Source organism: Ptychodera flava, chromosome 3 (assembly GCF_041260155.1).
Source record: "Ptychodera flava strain L36383 chromosome 3, AS_Pfla_20210202, whole genome shotgun sequence".
In the NCBI taxonomy this organism is placed as follows: Eukaryota; Metazoa; Hemichordata; class Enteropneusta; family Ptychoderidae; genus Ptychodera; species Ptychodera flava.
Genome location: NC_091930.1, coordinates 23,207,766 through 23,225,734, shown reverse-complemented (window position 1 = coordinate 23,225,734; position 17,969 = coordinate 23,207,766). Strand labels below are relative to the sequence as shown.

The following is a 17,969-nucleotide window of genomic DNA, read 5'->3' as shown; positions in this document are numbered from 1 at the left end:
AATCGGTTCAACGTTGGTCGAGATATTTTTAGGATAAACAATGATTTGTCAATTTTTTAGATAGAACGTGCCTCTGAAACAGATATTTTAACTCTCAAACTTTTACAATTCTTTTCTGATCTACTACTTGCGGGGGCTCACTTTAAAGCTTTTGGTATAACAAAACTTTTTACGGTCTCAGTTTTTAAAAGTCGAAAATTGTATTTTCCCAACAGATTTAACACAGCGATGGCGGCCATTTTGAATTTCAAGTATCGGGAAATCTCAGGTAATTTATCTCTCTCGTACCAACGTTTGCACGGCGACTCCCGATTTTAATTCTTAATTTGGTAAGAGAATGGTCGAAAGTTTCATTTGGGAAAGTTTGAGCAAAAGTTTAAGACTTTCACTTTCGAAGTGCATGCTACCTTAACATAAAAAAAAATGTTCGTAACAGTGACCGGATGTTGCAGACACTGTCATTGCTTTGCCAAATATTGTACTTCTTCGTAAATGACACCTTTATAAGCTTCCACTTGTTCACACATCTGTCAATCATGGGTCAGCTCGTTTTATGTTACACTTTTTTCGCTTTGTAACAACTGATTTTCAATAATCGCTAAAGAATAGGGCAAAACTTAACTCCTTTGACTTTCGATGTGGGCTCCACGAGCGAACACACCATGTTCTATGGTGTTCTGCTCCATTATTGTTACTTCTACCACTTATCTCTGTGCAACTGGGTCGAACATATTATTAAATGAGTCACCCATTGCAAGTGATAACGGACGGCGGTCATAAGATAAGCTAAATATCGTCACAGAATATCTGACCCGTGGACGTCTTTGTTTACAGTATGGGTTGCTGACGAAGGTATGTCGATGGACAATGAAACCAAATACCCAACGTTGCTGTGTTTAACAAACTTACCTAGTTTGACATCTGAAGCATTTCCATTTCTGAACGATTTAAATTTTACAAGTTTGTTACTAAAATGACGTTTTTTAATTGAACTGTAAGTAGTATATTACCAAAACAAAACGCAAAATGACACCAGCTAAAATCTACTCTGCAATTGACACGGTCTTTGCTCAAATATCTACAATTTGCGATCGTGTCGTTCGTATATATTACTTCTTGTATGTTCTTGTGTTCCCACTCTATCTAGACAAAGCAAAGGTCACTGTACATAAGTGATTACAATCAATATATCGCCCTTTAAGTACTGTATGGTGTATACTATTAGTCATTTTCTTCATTTTCAAACTCTTTTTACTTGAAACGTGTTTTTCAGTAATAATCTTTAAGAAATTAATACATAAATTTTAATATTATTACATGTTAACGGTATGTGATACCTTTAGACTTTTTTGCCGGGTAATACTATTACAACTATTGAATTGGTATGATTACATCTTTCTATGTCAATATAAAAAAATAACTAAAATTGCTTCTCAAACATAATTGACAATAAAAATGAGAGTAGCATCGATACCTTTTGTGAATATTAGTTAAACCTGAAAGACTATATTCCTATTAATCAACAAACAACACTTTTAGTGGGATAATTATAAAATATCTTCAAAACTCAAATCTCGTGGTTTTGACCCAATCTGAAAAGGACCAAATTGCGAAATTTCAATTTAATTTGAACTATATATTGATCCAATAAGAACAACATTCAACCAATCACAAAACCATGATTAATGCTCGCTAAAAGCGATTTAAATATATCATTTATATAATTAGAAGCAACTGCAGTAACGTACCTGCAAAACCTATAAAGTAACTTTTAATATTTGTCTGGTCATTTTTTTTAATTTTTCGATTTAACACTAAATTCTTGACTTTGTATTCAAAAATTCAAGTGAACAATTGAATTTCCAACCGATACAAATACCAAGCAAATGTCACTGAGCGTGCAGAAGTTGTCAGCTGTACGCATTGATGTTCGTAAGTGAATATTAGCATACATATATGTGATAGTATAGGACACGCATGCGATCGTGATCACAGGCAGACAGGCAAAATGACTGAATGTCTGACTAAATGCACGGATACTTACACAGGTTCTACAGGTAACAAGTGCTTTGCCAACACTGAGCAAAGAAAACACAACAGCTACAATGTGTCGCGCTCATAGTTAAGGGAATTACAAGTTGAGGTACCAGTCTTATTCGTAGTGCTTTCAGTAACTGAAGCTGACACACCAAGATGTTGATTGTAGCACAAATTTAGATTTAGACGGCAGGCGTATCACGCCCTGTCTACAATTCTGATGTGTAATGTCTATGTTCTCTACAACGTTCTACAACGTTAAATATGTCTCTAAACTTATGGTTATCTATTCTATGGTTATCACGTGGTAATCTTCCTGCCAGTCTTTGATTGTTTCTTTACATTAAATAGGATGAAACCATGAAATATCACGTTCTCGACTGTTCTCATTCAACGTCTACAAATAATTAATTAAAAGTACCACACTATATTCCGATTCCTTATCGTACGATCTTGACAGGCCTTAGCCACATGAGGGACGTATCGAGAAAAACATCTATACAGGGAGGGCGTTACCGATGAACAAAATTTGGAACAAAATATAAACTGTCGAGAAATAACGGTCAAACGTCTGAAGGCTGGATAATTCTTATACTCACTTGTTGCATAATATAAAAATGTTTAATGGGGTCTTGCCTAATGATAAACGTGAATGTATTCGTGACATACTAGAAACGAATCATTGGTACATAATATTTTCTTTGTCGATTTTCAATTGAGCAGAGAATGCCATGAGCGATCGACTGGTTAATTTTCGAATCATCATGATGTCAGGGCAAATATATGTTGGCCGCAAGAAGTTACTTACTTTGTTTTTTCCTTTATTGTTTAATCCATCAGCCAACTTCAAGGTGTCATAAAAATCGGAACTTACCACTCGCTTATTAACACGAAGCCAGAAGAAAACTGCAATGTTATGTATATCTTACTTATTGTAATGACATACATTAGAACAGCAAGATGGTACTTTTGTGACGATTTCGTTGGTGTTTCATAGAATTTGAAACCTAAAATAAATCCTTAATTTGAAAGCATTACGCACATATACTAGCTGTTCAAGGTAGTAAGATTATATATAGATAGCTTTTGTATGCTAACGTATAATTTTTTAGTCTTGTTTAAAAAAGTGTATTTTAAAATTTTTAATGTTAAAATGCATCTTTGAGATCGTTGTTGAGTAAGATACGTGGAAAAAAGGTATGTCATTTGGTATGCTTGAGACGATTGTGTATTCTGCACATTCATCATTTCCTGAATAAGTCAAAAGGTCATTCAGTTACTTGATTTGCGATATAAGATACGCAAATTCTTGTTCCCTTCGATATGTTAGGCCTACGGACTAGGCGAACAATGATTGACCGTGGGTGCATCGGCGTAAAGTGACGCACGAGCGTCCCTGGACCACTAACATCGCAGGCTAAGTAAAGAATACGATATATACATGACATCACAACGCCCTTATGAACCCTGCAGAGTTAATTTGCCCTCAGGCTTCCACCACAAGTAGTCGCACCTGTAGCTAATGTGACCCGGCGATGACCTCTTCTTAAGCAACAATGGCCCGCCCCGCAACACTGCATATTGACAGGTAAACAATAGTATGTGAACACTTTGAGAGGCGCAATCTGAAACTTGGTGTATTTTACAGGTTTGGGACTTTTTGGGGGGTTTTGTAGTAAGAAAATATTTTACACGATTAACAATGCATGTCTTATTCTCTCAGTATATCTAATGTCATGCTCTAAATAAGTCAAAAAATGCAATTTGGAGACATAACAACAAAACAATAGAAATCCAGACTCCTTTATCATTGACAACGCCATTTTTAGTTTTATCACCAGACAATTGGATCGCAACGTTCTGTGAAACGCGTCGTGGCAATCATGCATATTTTGATTTTGATTGTACCAATGACACGTGCAATGAATTGAATTACACAGACATTGTCCATAGACCCAAAAATAACCTCATGGATGAAATTGTGAGCAGAAGACTGAGAACCTACCTGTTTTCAATGTTGCAGACCTGAGACAAATGACAGCCCTGCCGCGGTTATCATGAGCAGTGGTGAATTATTGACGCGTGTTGTTGTTGTTTACTCTACTTAGAAGTCTAGAGAATATGAAAGTGAAACAAGTTTGTGGCGGAAAGATATATGGATGTGTCGCAATAGATCTAAATGCGATATTACAGCTGATTTTAATATACTTTCTGAGAATCAAAATGCGAACTTCATCTGTAAGCAACATCGGAACTAGCTAATACGGGAACCAAAAATTGACTCGAAAGAAAATTACAGATCTCATAGATCAAATCCAAAGTACAGACATTATCGTATATTTGTGACAACCGGTTGTGTGTTTGATAAAATTGTATGGTTAATGAATGATATGTTGGCGTTTAGCGTACCATTTGTTCGTTTGTGAGACAGGACACCGCAGACTTTGCCGTCCCTTGGCCAAATACTTTCCTTCTTCATGAGTGTCAAGTTTAAAGGTTCAACGCGTACAAACCGAGTGATTAATTATGGATAAATGAGTTTGGCATTCCATGTTGTTTTTTCTTCTCTACGTACGAGGTAAATGAAACTTTCCTTAATCAAAGACCTAGCAAAACGTTAAGCCTCGAGCTAGCACTGTGTGCATTATGGCGTTCTCAAGCTAGCCAGGTCAAAAGTAGTTTCAATGAGAATCAGATGAAGGATTTTGGTTTTCTCCTGCTAGCTAGGTCAAATGAAATTTCAATGAAAATCAGATGAAGGATCGGTACTATCATTTACGCTATATTTGCCACTGAATGTGAGAACTTTAAACGGCGTTGCTAGCGAGTTATCATCTTCGCTTAAAAGTGTGTTGCTATCAACAATATAACGAAATACCAAAGCTTGTTTTGTAATGCCGACAGGAGACTTCTTATTTTTATGTACATTTTGACCATTTCATATTTTTTACAAATATATCAAAAGGATGTAAAACCAATGACGTTTGTCATCAATACATTGAAAACATTTCAGCTAAAGTGTCTATGCCATGTTCCAAGCAGTTTCCTTTAAAAACTTTCCTAGTGGTGTTTTGTCACATTATGTGTTGTGTCGATGTGAAATGTGAACGACTGGCGAGATTTAGTACTTCTGCAGGACGGGCTGCAGGCAGCTGGCTGGGCTGGGCCAGTTCAGGTATTTGCATACTGTGGACCACGGGCGACTGACGTCAAACGTCCTACTTTATATGCACTATACGGAAATGCACCGAGATATCGTAACAATTCCTGAAAGCCGGTCCACAAATACAGCTAAAAATCAAAACAGTCTGGCTGACCTGACGCTCAGGATAAACACCAAAGTACCAGCAGCGTGCATCATACTAAAATATACGCAGTTATCGCCATGGATGTGAGTAACAGTGCATCTTCAAACTCTTATGACGGGATTTTTTTCCCGAGGATGATATGTGTTATTGGCTGTTTTATATATTGTACAGCGCGCGTTAAACATAAGTTGTCGTTAAATGTACACAGGAAAGACACTTTTATTACAAATAAAAAACTAATTTTAAAAAATCAATTTATAGTTTATTCATTTTCATTAACAAAAACAACCTATATCATAGTATCCGTTCTGAAATTTCCCAAACTGACGACGTGACAGGGGTTGCTATGCTAGCATGTGGTTGGCTGAGCTGAGCTACTTCCACGCTCTTATTATACGTGTTAAAACATTGATTTCAGTATGATAATTTTAAATTTCATGATGTTGCCTGTTTTGTGGAAGAAAAGTTGTATATCTGACTGCTCAAGACTGACAGAATCTCACATCGAAGAGAGTCGTAAACTCTTACCTAAGAATGCTTCTCCCTTGTACATACGTTCTTGGTACTGGCAGCATACTGCAAATTTCTTCTTTCATAATTATCTCGCTTGCCTACGGGCCAACCAGATATAGTCCGACGATGCTGCACGAAAAACAACTTTTTCAATCGTTACAGTGGCAATAAGATGTTATTCATTCTCGGATAAACACGTTTTATACGTCCTGGAAAATCGCGCATTACTCGTATGAGCTTAGTTACGATGTCGCTTGAAACACGCATGACAGCGTTTCCAATACCACGATCCCTCCAAAAGAGGGCCGCGTTTTGCCTAACGTCGTCTATTTTACTGCAACCGATCTCTCACTCACACCTTTACCTTGGCAATTGCATTGTTGTAGTGTCAGTCGCTTAAGTAGCACAAGCTTAGAGAATGCACGCGATCATGGCGATGTTACACTGTTTAGTATAGAGGAAACTAGCTTTACGGATAGAATAACAAGGATTGGCATGAAAAATTTGAGTAAGTAAATTTCTATTTCATGCGATATCGGATAGGTCATCCGGCTGGTTGACAAAATATCGGCAAAAACAAGGAGATATCAGGCCTGATTCACTTAAACTATCTTGGGAGAATACTTAATACATTAACGTATTTTTAACGCATAGCACACTCGAATATTTAGGATAATTTCTTTACCTGACGACCACATTCTATTAGTTTATACCAACTTTCCTTAAATCGGTTTATAAGGCAGGTTAATGTTATAACGCACTTACACACGTTCGCTTACGACTGAAACATGTTTTTCATCTCGAGGAAGCTCCGCAAAAATTTCTGTTGCAAATTTTGCAACATATTCAGATGTGCTGGCTACTTATTCTGAATACGTGCACAATTACTGCCTACCATATTGCAGGTGTACATGACATACGTCATGTATAAATATTTAACTCCAAACACCTAAGCATTCTGAAAATGCAATAACGTGAAACTAAACGTCTGTAATTTATGATGGAGGGTCGTATGATATAATAATAGTAGTATGAGACTCAACTTAAACATGCTTACTAAAATTATGTGTAGATGGCAGGCATGATACTTGAATGTATATCTGTAGTACATGGCAGATCGAAACCTTACTTTTTTTACTTTGGCGTACCCTGAACGAATGCCACTGTATATCGTCACAAACTCTTAATATTTCTCTCACATTAACTACTCGAGTACGGGAATAAATGGATTGTGCGCACAGGTTGTGCTGGTACCGATGCAAGAAATACGCTACACTGATGTTGCGCTTATTTTGAAACCAAACGTACCAACGGCATTGTAACTATACTGGTGAGTGAGGTCGCATAAACAAAAAAAAATCACCGACAGTGTCCCCGGTGAGCAACTAGAGTGCAGCTGATGTTGTGCAGTCATGCTTAAAGGCACTTTTCCAGATCCCTGGGATCGCCTTTATTCTAGTCTGTAAGAGGATCATGGAAGTGTGATAGCCTTTTGTTTTTTCCATTGAAATTGTAAACTTGTGGGTAAATTTTCTAATGAAACAATATGGCTCCAACACAGGCCTTTAATCCTGAAACTTCGCCGATGCCCCTTTACCTCAGTGATTTAGGGTGTGTTTGTTCACGCGAACTCACGAATATCCATACGTCAATTGTTTTTTTTTCATGAATATTGATAAGCTCTCTCTTGAATGATTAATAAAAAATTGCCTCCCACGCATGAACATACTCGAGCACTATAACCCCAAGTCTGGGGGGAGGTAAGAGGGGCACCTGCCCCTCTGGAATTTTCCACGATGTCAATATTTCAAATGATTTAGCAGCAAAGCATTCATCAATTGACGATTTGTATTAAATCCAACACATACGTGTTCAATAAGATTTTAACATACAAGCGTACACTGACTTAGACACTGTGTTACTTTAGTTTTGCAAAGTAGCAAATCTTGAGTACTTACGCGCGTTATTGTCAAGCTCGCACAAAGACATTACAGTGGTGGCAGTCCTTTTCACTGCATCCCCGTTCCAGCACGTGTCACACGACTATGTGAACTTCATTTAAAACGAAGATATCAGGTCGCAATCATGTCCGAAATTAACATTCCAAGAAAGGATGTTGTATCCAGTCATCTATTTATTTATTTTTTGTTACTTTTGTCAACAAACAGTCCTGTTAAACTATCAACTTAGCAATAAACGATACCTTGCAAGCTACTGGAAATGGAGAAAAAATCAAGCCCAGTCTTCCTTTCACCAAAATAATGACTCGTTATTTGGCATATTTATTCTGAAATATATGAAATACGAAATATCTCCTAAGTCCCGAGATAATTTATTCAAGAAAAACAAACAGGAGAAATTTATTAAGCTAAGTAGGCTTTTAGAAAATTGACTCTGAAGTTGTTCTTGTACACTGATATTCATTATCTTTCGTTGCCTATTTTTTGATGCGGTGGGTTGTCCTTTGAACTTGAACATGCAAAACATGACAAAACAACCGTACTCAGATAATTAAAATGGCGACAGGCACCAAGATATCGAATCTTCAAACATCGCGATTATCATCAGCGATAAACTTTTCCCTTAATATTTCCATGAAATAGAGGCTTTTATCAAGCTGTCGTCTGTTGAACAGATGTCAATTTTAACTTATTTCACACAATTTAAAGCGATAACAATCACACCAAAACGGCTAAGTATGCCTTCGGTGATAGGCATGGTATCAACCGACTTGACTGTTCATAGCGATCCCTTTGTCTCGAATATGTTTCCCCGTTGCATCGATTAATTTACTAATCTTATATATGCTGCTTAAAGTGTTAAGTGAAGATGACATACTTACATATGTAGTCCTCCTCGACAAAAAAGGTACACCAGTTCCAGACTGCCACGTAAGTTTCGTATGCAACTCTATTGAAACAAACCGAAGGTCGCTTTTTATTATCAATAAATGATTATAACCAGCGTATTACCAATTTAGTTCTGGATAAAGTAATGCCACACGCATTACACGCCCCTTGGTCAATTTTACCTCATAATGTCAACATCGGCTAGCTCTAGATGCATAAATAAATATCATATTTACAAAAATCATTTGCACAAATGAAATATTGTCACATGTGAAAAGGCTGTCATACCTCGAGACTACTTGTCGGATACAAAGATACTACAACGCCAGGAGATGCGTATTGCAGGTGCTTCATTGTGGCTGCAGGCACAATCTTCTACTTCAATATATAGGACACGGTTTTTTTTTTTTTTTTTTAAATATGCCTTCCCTTGTTTCAATTATCCTGAAAATGATCCTGTGTTCCAGATCTTGCCCGCCAATGCCTGGATTTCAGTTTTGTTTATATAGACTAATTTCAAAGCCTAATTGAAGTTTTTAAATCGTTGTTGCAGACGGTACACTTCAACGCATGCTACACCTTTATACATTCTTGATGACAAACGTTTATTCGCCGATGTGTTATATTCTGAAGAGATGTAACAGTCCTGCATTTATTGATTTACAAATTGCGATGTAAGACTCAAAAAATATTGGCCCTCGTTTACTTCATCCTTTGAACCGTGTGATCGACATCAGGTTTTTTATTACATTAACTCATAATGCCTAGCAATAGATACAACGCCATACTAAAGGACGGTCTCAGATTGTCGCATTCACTTTCGTTCATTTATATTGTGATCTTAAGTTCTCTTTACATTGTACGCAAAAATTAACAAAAACTGCACACTCGTACCGACAATTTTTGCGTAAATGTTTCCAACTCGTTGATGTTATGCTATGGTTAATAGTACTCAAAGTTGAGTAATTACTTGACGATGTACATGTAATGTGGTCAGAGGATACACAGTGTCGCGTAGCTAGCAAAATGCTCCATTGTACTCTCAGGCAGACATCAACATTCGCACTTTTGAACTTCTGTTAGGGGGAGGGAGAGGGAGAGGGGCCTTGATGTAAACAAAGGAATTTCGGTTTGAACTTATGCGACAATCTGAGACGGCCCCTAAGGCGGCGCGGAGCTATAGTTTGGGCGAGAAATTCATGGTGATGGTGATCTCCTGTCCCACCAGCCTTCCAACAGTTAACTCAGTGTAAAATCAGAATATTTAGATATGGAAGGTACCATCCATTGTTAGAGAAAGCAGCTGTTAAGAATTGTATTTTGATCAAAACAGATATAATCCTATGCATTCACTTTTACTTTCGATTTAGATCCGCCAGCTTTTCAACAAAAGCTCAATAAGGAACTAAGATCATTGACCTCTATAAAAGCAATATCAATGTGAGAGGAAAAGAGTGGCTGATGATATTTTGTTTATTATCGCTCATCATGCAGGCATAATTCAATCCATTGGAACCTCTTTCCAATCTTCACGTATCAACTCTCGATGTCGAATCGCGTCAAAAGATAAAGCAGAATTACTTTAGCGTCTCATGACCGCAATCAGTATGAGCGTTGGCTGGCGTGACCATCGGATAAACCTATTTTAAACAATAGCCTGTCCTTGAAACGTATATCGTGATAACTCCCAGTAGACGGACGTTATCGTAAAGTAGCCGTGAATTATTGCACATTACTCCACTGATAGAGTAGAGTGGCCATGTGTAATACCGTTTGTCGCCGAAATATAGAATGCTTGAGAATACAATCTAAAAGTTAACTTCGCATAACTTCTTCAAAGTCGATTGGCGAACTTTCCCTGGGGTGTAAGAAATCGTAATTTACAGGACGCCAGAAATTACGAAAACGAAAGACAACGACCAATATAAAAGTGCCAGCCTTTTAAGAAGAAGTCCAACGTATGAATACACACTAATTCTGGTGCAGATAATATTCACAAAACATAAACTGTTCTTTGGTCAGGCCGTGTCAGTATTCTTTAGGTTTAGAAGTTAGACCAAGGCTTTTTTCGGCAGTAGAGCATTTTAGGTCTAGATGACTGTCGCTTGGAATAACAATATCGTCGGGTTAGGGCTCTGACCATTATGCGTTCAAGTATATATTAAATTACTTTACAACAGATATATTTAGAAAAAATATGTACCAGAAGTAAATTATTAAAAAACCACTCTTTGCAAGTGTCGGGCATGTTTGATTTATGGTCGATATATCTTTCTCACGATTTGGCTCCAAATGTGTAGCACATCTTTGTTTGCCTAACCCTAGTAAATAACGATCAAAACTGAATATATTGCCCATTTTATCAAATGTTTCTGTGTAAAGGCAGCCATAAGTTCCGTTTTTTTGTTAAATACAGATACAAATTGTCGATCAAAGGAGGCCGCAATGCGCCCTCTGGATAGAGAACAAACAACAGGACAGGACGATTACATTAACATGACTTGATAAAGTTCAACTTAAGGTTACTTTATCCGTCAGTTCAGATAGCACCATGGAACATTTCTGACAATCGAATCAGCGTTCGATAAAATTCTAAAAATATCGAATATTTTTTTTTGCTTGTAGCATGCAAACCGTTGGTAACAACGGCAGGGTGTCGCAGACACTATCACTGCTCGGCCACGTATTCTCATTTTCGTATTTAAAGTGACATCTTAAAAGGTTGTACCTGCCTAGACCCATCCATTAATCATTGGTATCATAGCTTGTTTGGCATCCCACATTTTTGGTATTGTAACCACTGATTATCATTCTTCCTCAATGAAGCGGAACTTTAGTCTTCGGACTTTCGAGGCAGGCACTACGTGCAAACGTGCTACGCCATAGCATGCTAATAAGTTATTGTTTACTTCACTCGCTGTTGTCAATTCACCTGGGTCAAAGGTTGAGTCACTCAAGGGTTTTCGGACCGGAGCCATAAGATAAAGTAAGTAATCGTGACAGAATGCCTGACCTTTGGACCACTTTGTGTACAATACGGGTTGCTAACAAAGGTATGTCGATGGACAATTAAACGAAACACCGAAACTTGCTGTGTTTTGCAGTGTTTTACGAGACTATGTGTTTTGCTTGGCAACTTGAACCATTCCTTTCTGTACATTTTCAATTGTACAAATTATTTCCTAGAATGAAGTGTTTGATTGATGTATCAATATTCCTCGGTTATATCATCACTACCACTTAAACAACTGCAAAATGATAACAGCTTAGATTAAGAATCTACGCTGTAGTCTATTCACTTGCTGCTCAACTCTAGACAATGCGCGATCACGTCGCACTGGCCAGAGCGTCGGTGTTCTTCCTCATAACAGCTAGGTACAGTAGCACGTGATTTCTCGCCCGTCTGGTGGTAGTAAGGTGTCCTACTCTTTCCGTAGTAAAAAATATATTCACTGTTCAAGTTCATTTCAGGAATATTGCACTATGCTGTTTAGAGAACTTACGAATTTCGGGTACTTTTTGTTCACAATTTACATGAATCTGTCACTAAAGATCGCTTTCTAACCCCATAACTTCGACGGTTCACAGGAAAAAAATTTGCAAGTTACAATCATAGGGATATATGAGATATGTTGTGAGATGATGGGAATATATTGTGGAATAATGTACAGACCTTGGCCATTCCCAAGATATTGGTTTTCTGACACCCATGGTATTCCCAACATAATTGTACACTCCCCAATGTTGGGAAATCCCAAAGATTGGCTATTCACAACATTTATCTTGGGTACTACTAGCGCGTGTATGTTGTGAAACCTTGGGTATTTCATGGGGAAACAATGGTATTATCCAACATTCTCAATGCTTGTGAAATGTTGGGAATCAGGGAAATATCAGTATTGTGAACAGTGCATTGTGGGTATAACTACATCCGACCCAGGTACTTGCACAATAGATATTATTGTGGACATTTAATTTATCATTTCATAAGGCGGCTCATCGAGAGACTTTTGATTCACTGATTTTGAAATACAGGATTGACAGAGACAATACCATTTTACATAAAAAGTGTGTAATATGTGTTTCCTGTAACGGGCCTTGAAGAAATAGGTTCCGTAGATGGAACTTGTTTTTCGTGACCCAGTTAAATACGTAAAAATAATTGCATTTGTGTTCTAAAATTGACCAAGTGTCATCTTTCATGTTGGATTGTATGACATAATTAAACTGCATTTGATTTCATATTTTTACTTATTATTGCATAATGTCATGTTGGAGATAAAAACCATTACAGCCCCTAGAAAGTCAGGTAACTGGAAACAGTTTTTTTTCCGGACTGTTCACCACAATCATTCAAGAAGCATACACCTTATTCACACACTACATTATTCTGGTACAGATTTAAAAAAATGTTTATTAAAAAAACAAGAGAACTCTCACATCAACAATGATTCACTAAATAACTAAAAGACTGCCTCCTTCTTAAAAGCTATTCCATGATTTTATGTCATCTCTTGACAATGGTCGCTTGTCTGAAATTATGACAAACTTTTTTGCCACGAGAAATTGTGACAAATTTTCAATTAGTCTACATTTCGATGATGGGCTTTCGCCAATCATCATGGATTGTATTCTAGTTTCAATTGTTTATAATCAATGTCTACTATCCTCTTCTTGCCAAACCACATGCATATTATTGCATGTGCATCTTCTTTGGTAAGCTGAAAAACATAAATTGAATTATTAATAATCTTATTAGTACATTCCACGTATGGTTCAGATTGTTCCGTCACACTCTAAGGCGTTGTACGATAAAGTGTATCTAAACATGCCAGAATATTACACCCAGGGAAGATAATCTATCAAAAGGTTGAGAGGGTGGATTACTCTGTAGCTACTTAACAGAACTTTGCAGACGATGATTTCATTGTCCCATTTTAGAGAAATATGTCTATTTGGAACACAGCTTTGAACATGAATTCATCATTATTTTGTTGGAGGACAGGTTTGTTAACAATTTGCCTTTAGTCGTAGTGATGGTCAGAAGTTGCAGTGTGACACAGCCTTGACCCACACATGACTGAATCTTCCAGACTAGAAAATAGTTATGTAGATGATGGCGTTAAAAGTCAACACCACTTCCGGTTTTCACACTTGAGGCTAACAATAAAATACGTGCACATAAAATAGAGTAAATCCATGGTTTAAGGTTCCTGTACAAGTAATTGACGCTTTTTATCCAACAATTCATTGGTGGTTAATAAGCTCAGAAACCGCCACTTCCCCAAATTACATATTTTTCTAAAAGCCTAGATATGGGGGAACGATTTGGTTACTACAGTGTCAACATTGCTTGCATGACTGTTTCATGACAGGTTATTTAAATAACCTTACCAAAACTGGTTCTCCCAACGTCTTCTGTTAATGCTTTGAGATATCGGGCTCAATTTCACACAAATGCAAGCTGTTGTGACAAATTCCAAAGTGTTTCTGGATTTTATTTATCTTGATCAGAGTTTTTGTAGCACAGTGTTCAAGGTGACAGATTCACAGCTCTGGAAGTTGTCACATTATAAAAATCAATCTAGGGTTTAAAAATATTCCAAGACACCTTTGGAAGATTGTGATGACAGTTGGCCTTCATGCAAATATGAGCAAGATATCTCAAAGCATTAACCAGTTTTTGGAAGGTTATTTAAATTACCTGTCCTGTGACAGTTATGTATATAATGGTGACACCTGAGAAACCAAAATGTTCATCAATATCTAGGTTTTAAGCAAATATATAATTTCAGGGGGTTCTGAGCTTATTAATCACTAAAGAATTGTTAGATTAAAAGGGTCAATTACTTGTACCGGAACATTAACTGCAATTCTAACCATTTTTTCCCTAACTCAACAATGCCTTCTGAGGTTAGACAGTGTAAGCACAGAGGACGTCAGGGTGGAACCTCTCATACTGACCATCTCTGCATTAAATAAAATAGTTCATGTATGATTGTATCCTTGCTTGAAAATATAATATAAATCTTTCAACCTACCCCACTGTCATTCCTTTTTTCATCGTCCTCATCTTCCTGTTGAATCAATAAAAGAGAGCACATCACTTACAGAGAAGACTTTGTTTGCCCATTGTATTGAAAAATGCACTACAATGTTACATAGCATCTGACTGGACTGACTTTGTTGGAATTATATAGAAGGAAAATACATACCTCAGTATCACTTTTTGTACAGAAATCCACAATTTCTTTATCTAACTGAAATAAATAACAAAAACTGAAATGAAAAACTTGCAGTAGTAATCTTGCACGTTTTTTAAAGTGTCTCATAACTATATGAAAATTTTTAATGGAGTTACCTACTTCAGTCATCACTTCAATGCAATAAGATCAGCAATTCAATTATCAGAGTTTGCAACAAGTGTAAGAAATTGTTATAATATGATGGTTGTGGCCACTGACGGGGTTACAACCTTGCAAAATGTAAAAAGAAAAGACATGTGACTTGTTAAGCAGTCAACACACAGTATACTCTTGGAGTATACCTTTTCAGTGACGCAAGTGTTTGGTTTTTGTGCTGATCAACTACAAACAAATGTAACATTTATGTGCGTAAAAGACTGTGTTAACAGATGAATGGGAAAATTGTGATAAATTTTTTATCACGGATTTGCTAATGTCACATCCACTATTTGCAGAAATGCTTGAGGCCAATAGTCAGATATGTGCCATTAAAAGTCATTCAAGCCAATGTCTTTTACTGCATTTTTAACCTTACTTCTTTACATCATCTATGAAATTGAGCGTATCATTCCCCTTTAATGATAAAAAAAAAATTATATGATACCAGTATATTGATGGCACAAATGCAGTGATCTGATTGGTCGAGACTTAAAAAGAACCGTGGTATATTCGCGATATACCATGGTTGGCACACGCACGAGATTTTGGCTAGAGCAAGTCCTTTCCTGATGTTCCACACCAGAATTTCAATATACTGTTATGATATAATAGCAATAAATCACACCCAGCGACAGTGTAACACTCGATTTTGACCAGTTCACTTCATATATGCACTCGCTACCATTGTGTATATATGTCGTCAACTGGTAAAAATCTTGTGGTATGCCGTCACTGGGTGTGTTTTATTGCTTCATTATTTTACTCTTAAAAATATTTGTGAAATATCAAAAGGCAGATATCAATGTAAACTATGAATACTATATGAGACTATAATGATATTTGATGAATCTTCATAAAAAATAGTGTCAGGGACACTGTGCTCACATTTGTTTTGAATTAGTACATTCATTTATACACCAGAAAAAGCAAGAGTGATAACCTGCAACCTGAAAACTTCTTCGAAAACATTTTTTTACAAAAAAAATGGGACCAATTATTCAAAAAAGACAAATATGCAAAATTTTGCCACAATTAGAGGAAAACAGACTAAGGTCATCCCTAGGAACATGCATATTGTATTTGAAAGCAATCGGATCAACAGTTTCAGAGAAAATATTTTTTTGACTAAGAACGGAAAAAATTACCCCAAAATACAAATATGCCAATACCACCATGATTTGTTCAAATTGGACTGAGGTTACTTAACCTAGGAATATGCAAATCACATTCCAAAGCATTCAGATAAGTGGTTTCAGAGATAATAATTTTTTGACCAAAAATGGGGAATATTGTCCCAAAACTACATACATGTAACTTTCATCATGATTAAAAAAAACCTGACTATGGTCATCCCCAGGAACCTCCATATCAAATTTCAAAGCAATAGGACACGTGGCTTCAAAGAAGATGACTTTTGACCAAGAAACGAAGAAGACACAAATGAATATAACTATATAAGGTCCACCTCACAAACTTGCAAACCGATTTACAAAGCAATCTGACCTGTGGTTCTTTGGTTTCTAATTTTTGATCATTTTTAAATTTCTTAAGCCCATTTGCATATTTTGGTGATGACAACTTCATTTGAAGAAAATCCCATCTACAGTCCAGAATGCATCAGCACACAAAATATCAACGTGAAATGTGTAGTGGTTTTCAAGTTTTTGCAGTGGAAGGACATACATAACATACACACATACATACATTTGTACATACATACAGAGGACAGATGCAGACTAATATTATTAGCTCCCATTGGTAGACCAAATGTCAGCTAAAAAGTGTAGTATTCAGATAAGTGCTTTGTGAGACTTTAATTCTGTTTTCTGTGTTTTATTTTACTAAATTGGATGTATTTTACTATAGGATATTATTTGAGCAAATTGACATTTCCTACTCAGACTGATATTAAGACAGAACATGCAGCACACACTCAAGATTTTGCAGGGAGCAATCTGATGGTATTACACAGATGAAGAAAAACAATTTACATGTCATAAGCTTACGTGAATGAGTGAAGCTAACACCTACCTGAAGACGCTTCCTTGCCGGCATCTTCTGGACTTTCTGTGTATTTAAGTATTGAAATAACATAAATGCATGTTTCTTTGACAGGAACTTCCCCTATAAAAGCTGGATTATTGTAAATCTATGAAAATGTAAAAAGCCACGCTACTGAAAAGGCATGCCGTGTTTAGTCCCAGAATCCCACAAGTTTGTCATGATTTAGGCGTTCATTGTTATTGAATCTTGCATATGATGTCTGTGAATATATGGCAACTAAACTTGAATCGAAAATAAACTGAAAAAATGTTCTGAGAATGCATATGTTTCAAACTGTGTTCCCTGTGCAACCATTTGACCCCTCTTTGCATGTCACGAAAATTCCCATCGTGATTATTCAAAATTCTCATACAGTCAAAGCAAAGCTCTGGTAATTCAAAAGCTCCCATCCAGTGTATGCAAATGGCTTTGTCATCAGTAATCCCCTACCGTGCACCCACAGTCCTGTAACTTCCCGTTTAATAGCAAAATTAAAGCTCATTCGAAATTAAACTGTTAACATATTTTTCCCGTAATCCAAGTGATAAATATCAATTTCCAATAACCTTCATAGCCAGCATAAAAGTTCTATACTCTTACCTGTTTATTAGCTCTCTTTTTGGTCAAGTTATTACCATTACTCTGTAAATAATAAACAACGCAAATGTTTTGGTAAACAGCAAAACACCTGAATTATATTCCCTGGTGTTGAACATGCTAAAACACACAACTTTGAGGCAATACCACCTAGCAACTTTAAATATTGCCTGTAAAAATCTCAAAATTTATCATTTTCAATGGACCAGTCAGATGTA

General features: G+C 36.6%; 1 long non-coding RNA gene across 1 annotated transcript; it reads right to left on the bottom strand.

The window, feature by feature from the left end:
* Nucleotides 1-13,722: 13,722 nt before the first annotated feature.
* On the bottom strand, nucleotides 13,723-17,789 carry LOC139129772 (uncharacterized). The gene is made up of 4 exons (XR_011551667.1): nucleotides 17,755-17,789; nucleotides 17,143-17,178; nucleotides 14,923-14,967; nucleotides 13,723-14,784 (listed from the first exon to the last, which is right to left on the bottom strand). It is a non-coding gene; the product is annotated as an uncharacterized lncRNA (long non-coding RNA).
* Nucleotides 17,790-17,969: the final 180 nt, after the last annotated feature.